Source organism: Strix aluco, chromosome 1 (assembly GCF_031877795.1).
Source record: "Strix aluco isolate bStrAlu1 chromosome 1, bStrAlu1.hap1, whole genome shotgun sequence".
NCBI lineage: Eukaryota > Metazoa > Chordata > Aves > Strigiformes > Strigidae > Strix > Strix aluco.
The window spans coordinates 119544663-119557697 of NC_133931.1; positions in this window are offsets into that span (position 1 = coordinate 119544663).

Below are 13035 nucleotides of genomic sequence, written 5' to 3' on the forward strand. Positions count from 1 at the left end.
TGATCCTTGTTACACTATAGTGCAACTGACAGGTGGTATTTAAACCGTGGTATCTATCTCTAATCTGAAAGAACTGGTTTAGTGCTCTCCCCTCCCACAGTTCCCTTTTTTCCTTCCCTTTCCCAGCCCTGGGGCCAGCAGCACAGAGAGGGCACCGAGGCTTCACAGCCTCACACCTTGCCAGCGCTTTGCACAAGAGGCAAGGCTGCAATGGTCTTACAAGCACAGGATGTTGGACACCCTTAGGCAATCCTCCTCAGAAAGTCTGCTTCGTATGAGGAACACTAGATGGCACACAACAACCGCTGTATTACTTCTTTTCTGATTCAGAAACCAAAAATTGGTTTCAAAGCATCAGCCTGGAATGTGACTAAAGGACTGAGCGCAAAACATGAGTCTCAGTAGGCTAGAAAAACCCACTGGGAAGATAACCTTTCCAATAAAACCTCACCCGGCTTCCGCCATCAGAATTATTTTTCTATTTATAACTCTGCCTAACTTGGCAGCTTCAGAGAGTAAACACAGATTTTATTTAGTGGCTTGTTGAGAAGCAAGGGAATACTGCCATTTCAGTACACTATAAAGTAATAGAGTGGCACACAAAGTAAAGCCCACTTGGCTCAGCAACCTCTACAATTCAAAAGACAACTGCTGGTACGAGATTCAAATGATATAATAACCTATCACATGGATTCTGTTAAAGGATCTGTGCTTCCCTTTATAAGTAAAATCCAGTATTCACTTCCATTTTTTATATAGCAAGAAGTATTTCTTCCTTGTCCTAAGAGGTCTAAAAGGCCAGGAAAAAGATATATTTTGCTGTTCCAACTTCTTATGCTTTATTATAGAAGTGTTTAATATGGGTCTGTTCAAATTCTGGGAGGAAAAAAAAAACAATAAGCATTCTTTTGGTCAAGAGAATCCTTTACATCCTGTTGTTCATAAAAACACAGCATTTACAAGGACAAAACCACAGCAATTACAAACAAGGAAAAGCATTTACAGGACCCTTCACACTTCATTTCCATTGAAGCAATCTGTTCCTGGTGCCACTTCACAGATTCGTCATATCAGCACAATGTGGTTCAACTTCTGCATATAGGTGAGGTTATGATTTAACAGAAAAGATGTGAACTTTCAACTTCATGCAAACTGATAGTAATTGGCACGGCTTCTTTGGAAAACAGAACCTTGTCCATGATTACCTGATAGAGATCCAGTCCTAAACCCACCTAAGCAGGAAGCTGTAAACGTCAATTTACTGGCAGAAGAGTGGAAATCCTTCCTTGTGTGTATTAATAAAAACTAGCTGATGTAGGGGTGGAGAAGGAAGACTTGACCCTGAATGATTCCCCTTCTCCTCCTCAGAAGTGGACTAGAAAGAGACCTAGTGGCCTCTTAGGAGGGGACTCTTCTGCGAAAGCAACCTCAAGCTGTAGAGTCAAGACCAGTATAAAGCACCTGACAGGTTGGGAAATGACTCATCCAGGGAGAAAGGACCTTCAGTACTAACCAGACTCCCTGGCAGAGATGAGTGTTGGGGGTTTTTTTTACTTTCATTTCCGTTCATGTATTTTTGCATGGTTTGCATTTCATGTTACCTGTTTTCAACTGTGCAAATAAGTAGTTTTATTTAGTTTTAACTTATTCTGGTTTGTGTCAAGAATAACTTCTGAGCAACTGGTTGAACCTTATGGTATTCCAGTCCTCCAGGATGACAGTCTTCCAGGATGTCAATCCTAAAAAAACAGGGTCCTGGACAGCTCTCCCATACTTCTCCTCTTTGCCTCTCATAATAAGGCATGTTTCCACATAGTTGTAGGGACCAGTCTAAGATGGAAAAGTAGATACCTTGGTAGAAGAATTTATGTCTGCAAGTATCATTAACCTAGAAAGCTCTCTGGCATTAGGTAAAAAAGAGGGGGAGGGAGCATAGATAAATTCATGGGATTTTTAAGGGACATGTAATAGTAATTATTGATATTTTATTTTTCAGTTTTAAATTAAACTCCTTTCCTACCAAATATTCCTGCCAGTTTGAGTTAAGTAATATCTTTTTCAAGGATGCTGTGGTAAGAAAACTGATGAAAAATTTTTAGTACTATGCAAATCCATATTCTGGCTTACAGGAAATACACTTTCAAAAATGCTATCGCAAAGTTGTGTGTGTTGACAATTTGCTGTAACAGCTGCATATAATTAAGGGATGGAAAGGAGCTAAGTATATGTAAACAGTTCTCCCATCTTTTGTACAGAGTCATAAATTTTTATGTTACTTGGAACTGTACTTGGTAATTCTATGTTTGTTGATTGAAATGAATGGCATTTTTATTGGATTTGTTATTTATCCAAAAGATTTCATGCAAGATATTAGCTAAACATATCCACTTCTTTATTTCTTTCACTTCCATACCATATTACAAATTTGTCTCATAAAATCTTCAGTTCTTCAGAAACAGATTTTTAATGGCATCACATGGGAACTTAATAGCAGCAAATTAATAAAGAGTGATTGCAAACTTCCTAACAGTATGGGAACAATTGGACACACCTGTCCCAAGGACAGAGAATGAGAAGCAACTTCAGGGCCCAGGATCCTGTGCTTGGGATCAGTTGAATGCCAATCCAGCTCTACCACTTTCAGAGCTACACTAGTACCTCCACGTGATGTTGACCTGTTTCAGTTGTACTGGACTGATGGGAAATAAGTAAAATAACAAAAAAACATTCCTTTACAAAGGCATTGAGGTCTCAGAGCCAGATGCCTACCAGCCTGTCTGAGAATGCCCTTGGGGTCTACTTGCATCTTTAACATATACACACCTAAATACTTTTCACTAACTTTCTTGAAAATTGGTCTTAGGACCTTAGTAGCATATATTTTAATAAAACTACACAGAAATTAAATGTCAATATTTTTACTAACATTTTCTCTAAACATATCCTACTATTCTACTCTATATTTTGTTCTATCTACTGTCCAAGAAAAAGTGAAAAACGTGACTTGGTCACAGTCCAGAGGAAACAAGAGCAGATTGGAAACAGGAGCAGTGTGATCCAGGATGTAAACTGGCAACAGGCTTCAGGCTGTAAATTGCAAACACTAAAAGAACATGCAAGGGCTGTGGTGGATTCCTCATCAGTTGAGGCTTTCAAGTGAAGAGTGAAAAGCTCTCTGAAAGATATGCTTTATTCAAACAGGCATTTATGCAAGGCTTGTGTTATGCAGGAGATAAACTAGACGATCTCAAGGATCCCTTATGGCTTTACAGTCTATGAATAAAGAGCCTCTTTCACTATAACAGACTCAGTATTTCAGCTACTTTGGACCCAACGTGGTGTTGCGGGGCTGCTACAAAGCAGGAATTGTGTCAGATACTTCTAATGCCACAAAGGCCCCTGCAGAGCACAATGGGGGACAAGCGTGTGAAAGAAGTTCTTTCAGTGCCCCATCAGGTCAGCTGTTGGAGCACAAAGCAATGCTGAGTAAAGAATTACAGTATCTTTGTTCTATTAGCACATTATGAATCCCTTTCATTGACATACCCATGGACCCATTAAACGTGATATTATGGCTGCACAAACATGAAGTCTTCCAAGACTGATGAAAGGTGTATAGGTCTTCTGGTTTGCCATTCAATGTAATCATTACTGTTTGGGAGGAAGGGGGGAATTCGGAACAGAGTTGAACTTGGTTTACAAGAGCATGTTTTGGACTCAAAAGTTGAGCAAAAAAGTGATTTGGTTTTTAAAGGGTAAAAGAGAAATACTGACAGGTTGTCTGCTCTGAATTCCAAATTAGAGAAAAATCGCTCCACTAATACAAGCTAGCAGGTATTAATGTCTAGACAACAGAAGAGCTGGGTTATAAAAAAAGATCACATCTGGCAAATGAAGACATTTTGTTTCTTATTATAAAAATGAAAACAATTTCATAGATGCAATCTGCAACAACCTGATTTTAGGAAGCACTTGTAACAGTAACTATGATATCTTAAATGGTGAATGCAAATTGGCTTGAAGAAACCCCAGGTATGTCTTGACTGTAGCTTCTGCAGTAATTTTGGCTATTATGCAGATATGTGTAAACTAGCTTTTCCCAATCTACTTCAGATATTACAAGAAACATAACCATGACACCACAGAGCTCAACTCCAGTTAACCACAGAGCCTTCCTAGGCGTGTACTGCAAACCATTCTATGTTTCACTTGGCCATTTCTATAGGGCTATCAGTAACCAAGCTAATTTCAGTTGCAAGCCAGCTCAGATCATTTTGCAGTTAACACTAGTTATAGCAGTCGCTGAAACACAGGCATACTCAGAGTAGCTGGTGATGAAATACAAAATAATTCTGAACAAAATAATTCTGAGCTGGAGGAGAAAAAAAGTGCATGTCCAAGAGGAAAACTGTTATAAGTCTAATTTAAAATATTTATTAAAGATTTAGAAGAGGGATAAACAGTACATTTTGAAATTAAAATGATACTAGTTTACAACGGGTTGCATATCTACAGCTCACATAAATCACCAGTTATTTCTGGAATGTACAAAATATCTCAAGCAGAAATATTTGCTCTCACAATCCATTCTCAAAACCCAAATTCTTCTCTTGTTTACTGGGGTAAACTTCAGTTCAAAGGTTACTTCTTGATATCCTTCAAAAATAAGCACATTGGATATATCCTTCTTCATGTAGCTTGGCTTTATGGGTGTTTATGTTTCTCCTGTTCATTAACATTAGGGATAAAGGCCAAAGTCCTCAGTTCAGTGAGGCAAAAGCTAGGGAGAAGCAGAAGAGAAATGGTCCCAGTTCAGGCTGGATTTTAAGTATGCACATTCTTTCTCTCTTCACCACTTTTTCTCCCCTCTTGCTGACAGTGCCACAACACTGCATGAGTAAGAGCTTCCTCTTTGTTTCTGCACCCTCATTTCCTGCTGCTTCCATCCTGTAAACCTCCTTCAGGATTTTCAAAGTGTTTTTCCACTCGGACTGGGAGAATGCATTGAACTGAACAGATGGTGAGGGATGCGATGTGGAAGAAGAAATAAAAGAGGAAGTAAGAGAGAAAGGTGAGAAGGTATGGAAACAGAAAGGGCAGGTATAAATGAAATGGAGAAAATGGGAAGAAAGGACACGAATAAACAAAAGAATGAGCAGTGGTGAACAGCAAGGTAGAAGCAAAATGGAGGCTCTACTGCTTCCCATCATTTGTGAATAGTGATCCACGGAATGAAAAAAAACCCAAAACACTCTAATATCCATTATTAGTAAGAAAATTAAAACTGGTAAATTCTCCAAAATCTAGCTGAGCTGGTAGTGTCATATGATGTAGACAAATCCTCCAAACCCTGATGCTACCCTGGCAGCTAAACGGAAGAAAAACTGTCCCTCTGCATACAAAGGTTCTAAGGTGGATTCAGTGAGTAACTAAGGAGTACAGCTGTGAGCATAGGTCTTAAGAAAGCCTCATACTATACAATCTTACATCTTAAAAATAGATAACTTTATTTTGTGGCTGCATCTCCAACACTGTGTGCATTTCTGAACACTCGATGAAAAAAACGGAATGGTTACCTGTACCACAATTCATGTGGTACAGTCTAACAAAGACTGTGTTAGAAAGCAGGACAGAGATCACTATTGATCTCACATCTTCATCTCAACAGTGCAGACTCCATATAGCTTCAAATATGTTCCCTGAATAAGTTATGGGGTTGGCATATTCCAGTTACATTTTTTAAAAATAGAAAACCTAGACTTTCTGTACCTGAGAAAGTAAATGTCCAAAACTAAAATAATGTGCCCCCAAGCAGTTTTCTATACAGCTTCTGTATGTAACTCCCATAACAAGACAGCAAACATAGGCTTGGGACTTGTTTTGTGCTGTCTTGTAATCATCCAGTTTGAGAAGGATTCTCATTTTCCTAGAAAGGGACTTGGAGGCCAAGCCAAAAACATTTTCAAGAGACAAACCTTTTCAGGCAAGTTACTCAAAAAAATTAGGGGAAGGACAGTTTCTCCTTTAATCACAGATCAGGTTAGTCAGGCAGACAAGTCTGTTCTAGTAGCATGTAAGGATGTCTGAACATGCACTAGCAACCTGTGTACCAAATCCTGGGCTGGTAAGCACTCTTTGAAACTGCACAGTGCCTCTCACTTTCACCAGTATTCAAAGAAAAATGCAAAGTAATATCTCTGCCACTTTTTAGAACAGGACAGAGGCATCGAATGGGACAGTTGAAGCTGATGAGTGTTTTCTGTCAGCCATTAAGTCTCCTAGAGCTCCAGATGACCATCTGAACACCCACGCTGCACTACCTACGTGTTCACTCAGTGGATACAAGCTGAAGCTGGCTCTCTTTGTGAAAGCCTTGTATCAGCAGCCAGATCTGCACCTCTGCCTCCAGGCTCTGGATTTCCATCGTGCTGTGTCTCCAGATACAGCTGTAGGATCAGGGCCCTAGGCTGTAATTCTCTCAGAGCATGGATGGTGCCTTCCTTTTAGTCTTATTTTCTGTCTGTAGACTGCCATCACATATATGACACCAATAACAAATTTGTTTCTTCCTAAAGAATTTCAGTCATGACTCTTGGGTCATCTTTTCCATCCTTCTCCTGTATGCTTCCATCTGAAGTATTCCAGAGGACTCTGTAAATGATGAGGCATAAGGGTTTTATTTCTGGAGTCTCTTCTACACAGCAGTAAACCTGGGAAATTTTTTCCTTGTACTTGTCCAAAAATAATTTTTTGCTCTATTTCAGTTATTCTTGATTCTAGTATAAGCTTTTGGATACTCCTAGAAAATTCCTCTCCCTCCTTGATATCAGTGCCCTTTGAATACTTGTAGGCATTAATCCCCCTCCCTCCATTTTCTAGCCAAATTCTGCATATTTAAGTTGTTTAATTTTCTTATGTAGATTGTGACAAACACTCAGCTCAGGGACAGAAATCTCTTCAGAAAATTAAGTGCCTACAAATTTTACAAAAACAGGCAGAGGAGAGAAATCTGCGAAATCTCCTCACAGAGGCAAAGGCTGCAAGATCAGCTGATGTCCTGGTAGGAAGCAGAAAATGTATTTGGAAGCAAATCTACAGGAAGAGGGAATATATTATTGCTTGACAGCAGAAGAGGCTTCAGCAAGGCTTTGTCCTTGTACATCAAAAAATGTAAGAATGATTATACCACAGCCACTTAATCTATTGCTGTGTCTCCAGCAATGATCAATAGCCTTTGGAAGAACCAGAGCAAGCAGACACAGCCACTTCCCCAGAAGTCTCTCTCTGGAGCCATGTGGCTTAGGGTCACTGTTCCTGTTCCTACTGCCGCCAGGGAAAGGATGCTCGCAAGATCCAGCAAGCCAATACCTGCATCACAATTTTTATGAAGGGACAGAAAAGCAAAACTCTGCTTACAAGCTCTATTAAAATTGTTATTAAAGCTAAAATTAGCCCAAGGTCACACTAAAAGATAGTATCTCCTATCTCCTTGTTTGGTGCCATAGCAAAAGCAAAGGAATTTAAGCTAAAGCTAATTAGAAGATTACTTCTGCAACCAAATTTTGACCAAAAAAAATCTGCATTGTTGAATGTGAAATGGTCTGTCTGGAATAACTTTTATTTGGCAGGCCTTTGCCAAAGCCTGGATTTCTGAGGAAGTCCAGCGGATGTGGGCTCGACAACACCGGAGGCAGCAGAGCTTTACAGTCCTGTGGTCAGGTAGAGCTCTGAGATGGGACACAAGCAGGTCCAGCAACTTCTGGACCACCAAAATGTTTTCAGACTAAGCTGGGAAAAAAAAAATGTTTGGTGTTTTTTTTTTTTTTATATACGTGCTGCAAATGAAAAGTCTTCTTTTTAATCAGTTGCAGTAAACTCAGTTGACGGTATCTCAGTACTGATGTACATCTCTCCACTACTGGACTCAATTTAGTGCAGTGAAGAAGAATACTAAAGTTTCAGGTCTGTTGGAACTATTTCAATTTTCAGAAAACTATGGGAGGAACATTTTTCCTTTCTTCCTTGCCCAAGAAAACAAGAGACAGGAGGAGAGCCTACTGCCAGACGTGCCTTTTCCCTGCTCTCCAGTAGAGGATAAGTATCTCTGCGTACAAATGCAGGTATTTTTAATTTCCTTTAAAAAGTTGCTACCTGTTTTTTTCTGTTATTTGCGTGTGAAGAATTCTGACATTTTAAAACTATTTTGGCAACATTTAGTGGGAAAAAAAATCATAGCATAACCATTCACTTAACAGTGTTAAAATGAGACAATCCCACATGAAGCAATGTTGCCCTGCCTTGCAGAATTATTACCCAGAGGAAAAGCACACCACACCTATTGTACAGTTTCTCTCTTCAGAAGCCTCTGCCAGGACCTTTAGGGTCATGTTTTCTTTCACTGTCTATACAACTGAGTAACATAAAAACTATGAAACTAGTTCTGTATTATTAAAACAGAAAATTAAACTAAAATATAACACAAAATAGTTATTTAAGGTATTAGAAAAAAATCTATTTTGTCATGTGAAATATAATTGTTCTATAGTCTCTGCATTTTCCATTTTGTTCTTTATACTGCTATTACGTTAAAAATATACTTTGGCTAACACACCAAGCCTCACAGGGAACTCCAGATTTAGGAGCTCAGAAGAAAATGAGCCCAGCTTTTGCAAAAATAGATGCTCAGGATATCTTGCAAAACCAAAACCACGCTTTATTTTGACTAATTTCCCTTTTCATTATTACAGTTTAAGTCAATCTATGAGGCCAAAGGACTCCAGACTAAATAGGTTTACCAAACTATTACAACCAAACTGGTAATGTTTGATAGTCATCCCTTCTGGATAAAGTTCATGCACTTGTAAAGGACCTAATCAAAATCCTCTGCACAGTAGAAATGTGAAGAGAAAGACTTGGAAGTCTGTCAGGGAGGAAACCGCTGGATTTACACTTTAATAGATCCAGTGGTTACAATAGAGATGTGGGAAACAGAGCTGACACCCCCCAGTTTCCATGGAGTTTCCACCAAGCCCTATTATTTATTCAGAACCTATTTTCCAGGAAAACAGCCAGCCAGTCTGCAGAAGTGTTTTCAAGAAAATAATTTTTAAAGGATGGTGGAACAACAAAATAAGCAGTCCACAGATATCAGGTAGCTAGTTTTTTCTTTTGAGTTACCTAATTTGCATGTTTGAATAATAACATCAAACTGGTGATACTCTGTTAAAAAGTAGCATATATGTAATATTTCTACTCCATATGGCCAAATCATATTTCTACACTATTTGCTCTTTTTTTAGCCCAGTTTAATATGGAGATATGAAATCTCATCACTAGAAACAGGTGTATGTATGTGTGTCCCCATAGTGGGGGGACACACAATTCTAGTGGATTTCCAGCAAATGCGGAGAGATGAGACGTGAATATTTTTGGTTGCCTGAGGAATATTTTTTACAGAAGAATGTATCTCGAACTACCAAATGGCATACTCTTTTTTCTTTTTAAAGGATGCCTTTCTTCCTTCTCTGCCCTCAGATCTACTCGGAGCTCAGTTCCAGCTGCTTCTGTCTGGCACTCTGAAAGCCTTGTCTGAAGCCAAAGGTTAAACAGGGGATGGGGCAGCATGAGAGGAGATGTCAAGGAAACACAAGATTTGGCCAGTAGCACCAGCAGCCAAAGAGACCACAGTAGCTGAGTGGCAGGGAAAGCACTCAAGCAGAGGTGCAATGCTTCGGGCAGGCAGGGTTGGACCAAGGCTGACAATCAGCAGCCTGAGATGAGGGTTTGTGTGGAGGGTGATCTGGGGTGGGGACATGGTGCACTTGGAGTAGAAAAAGGGTGGTGAAATAAAAATGCTTTGGTAGTCATCATGGGACATTTACTTGCTGAGATAACTCAAACCAGGGAGGTAATATGAAGAAAATGGCATAAGCACAGGACTGCCGCATTATGCCAGCAGCACAGCATCATCCTTCATGCTGTCAGAAATAAGGTGCAGCAACCCTAAATACAGCAGTCTGCATGCTGCTGCCCAAACACCCCATGGGAGAAGGGAAGAACAATTTCATTGTACAATATATGTTGATATCAAATTGAAATGTTACCATACCTCATTTAAAAAGCAAGGAAACCATAAAGATACACTCAGCAGAACAGGCTTCACTAGTTTCTCACAAACTCAGGTGCTCACTAAGGTTCGTGTTTTCTCTAGAAAAATCTTGACTAGTGGTGACATCCAAGGGCCATACAGTAGCATCAGTTAGAGCAATTATCTATCCAAAATCCAGTGCGACAAGTCTTACTCATTTCTAGAACTAATAGGAACACCAGTGGGGTATGAAACATGGGAACTTAAATGTTGATATGAGACATGTCACTCTTCTCAGAGAATGTTGTAACAACACTACAAAGAAATCAAAAGGAGAACTACTTTTGTTCTGAATTTAGCCCATAAGGTTTAGCCTATAATGTTTTAAGAAATCATTAAATAGCTACTTCATTTAGATGAGTTATTTAAATGTTCTGAATCAATACTAAAACCAGATAATATAGACAGTTACCACTCTGATACAGTTTTAAAATGATGATTTTTTTAATGCAAAGGAGAAACTGGTTGCTTCCTAGAAGAGAATGAGAGCAGACACTTGAAAATCTTTATAAATCATATACATACGCATATATATGTTTCTATATGCATATATACAGACATGAACAGATAAAGGTTTAGATTCCATTCACACAATAATTAATCCACCTTTTTTCCATCACTTCAAGAAATGTAAAACTAGGAAATTTTGTCTTTTATTTACCAGTACTGGAAAGAAAGGAAGCTGATGGTAGGTGACATCTAAAATTTAAGGAGCCAAATGCAAGAATTCATATTCTTTCCTCAGCCAGGAAAGTGCTCTCTGTCATTGGGGGGACACTGTCACTGGATATAAGCTTGGGATATTAAACTTCAAATACCACATGCTGTGAGAACCAGTCAATGGACTCCTACATGAAATTATCTCCATATTGTGTAGTGTGGTGAATGAGAACTCCTCTGTCATATAGCAGATCATTTAACACAACTGTCCACAGATTCCCTTTCAGACATAAATGACGTCTAAAGAAGTGCCTAAGAGCTCTTTTGCTTCTTGCACCTGTCTATCCATCATAGTTCCTCCCTCCTCCAGTGATCAAAATAATAAAACAAATTTCAGAGTACCGCAGGGTCAAACTGTAACAAATAACTATTTTTGAGTGACAAAAATATGCAATAATCACATAACTGAGCATTTCTTTTGGTAGGTGATTCAATAATTTCTGCCAAAAGATAAAATTTTAAAAATGACCTTGTGAAAAAAAAAATTCTGTTATATTAGCTCATTTTTCTGTATTCAGGAAAAAACTTATTTTCAGAAATACCACAGTGCTCTTAAGGTAATAAGTCCAGTAAGAAAAAGAGTAAGGTGATACAACAAGCTCAGTATATGGATTTATCAGTGCTGTGTCATTTGGTTTTACTCCAACAACTGAATCAGAGTAAAGGACAAACCTTCTGTTACAGGTAAAGTGTCATAAGCACGTCTGGATCTTTTCCCACAGGTGAATCAAGTTCCTGTTTGCACTTGGAAATAAAAAGGCTGTTCCTAAGAGTATGACTGAAACAAAAATGTCCAGATAACAAGAGTGACAACCTTCATTTTCACTTCAGACCTGTCCTTTCCCAAGAAAAAATAAAAAAGCGTGCACACACACAATACACCACTTGTATTCAGTTTATCTCCACCGGAAAGGACAAGGTGTAACAGATTAAATAGTTACAGAAACACCCAAGGGCTGCCTGGTATAAAATTAAATTTTAAATAAGGGAGAATAAACAAGTCACTTGAAAGCCTTAAACATTTTGTATAAATAACTTGTGATGCTATCCAGAATCAGCTGAGCTGTAGGCATCATCTGCCCCAACCATGAGTCAGCTTGAGTCAGTTCAGTGTACTTTTATGGTACTATCACAGTCAGAAAATACAACTCTCAGCAGCACAAAAGAAGTCTCTGAAATATGGAACAAGTATTCGGTGGGAAGGCATTTTCTACTATAAGCTGGCAATGAAATTAATGGAATAAATAAAATGCCAACATACTTATCATTTCTGGTTTTTTTATTTTTAGCCCAAATGGGGCAGAAATCAAGGCCTAAAATGAAAGGCAAATCACATGCTCTTAAGGCCAAACAATTTGAAACTCTTTGTGAACTGTTCCTTCTGCACAGCATTTTCCGACTGTGCAAAGAAGCACTGTGGCAATATGAATTCAGTAAACAGGGAATGCTTCCAGCTGTTTGAGTCCCTCCCGCTCCCAGTATGCATAACATCCTGGCTGGTAGAAGCTATACTTGTGTTTAAACATGATAAGACTGATTTATATTAGAGGAATGTTTCTGATCAATCATTCATGCTGAATAGTCAGTGACTAAGTGGAGATACTTTACAGAGAGCACTGCTGAATAAGAACTGAGTAAGAAGTTTATAAAACTTCAGGACGTGGCCAACAGTTTCTAATCTACTTAGTAGACAGCACACAACTTCCTGTAACTGCTTACATTGGGCACACACACACATTTCTTCCAGTACTCAGAAGACTCTCAGTATTTGTAAATATGGAACATAAAAAGTAGGGAGAGTTTGTCGTATATAACTTTGCCAATGAAAAGTTAGCTGCCAAGTACAAACTGATTATTACAGTCAAAGGAGAGAGATATGAGACTTTTTAGGCACTTATCTTCAGGCAGCATGAATCACCCTGTCCACTGACTGTGGTATCAGCCTAGAAACTAATTAGCTGCCTCTAGCTGAGATAGATCCCACCAAAAAGTTTGGTGCTGTCTGCTTGTATGATGGATCATTGGCTGATGCTCTTTGTCAAACTGTCAATAGCTGTAGGTCCACTGGAAACTAGCAGAAGCAAAGATCTGCTTCTAGGTCTTTCCCAAGTTTACCATCCAGCACCATGAATACAACAGATCTGCTCTTGAAGACTCCTTCCAGAATA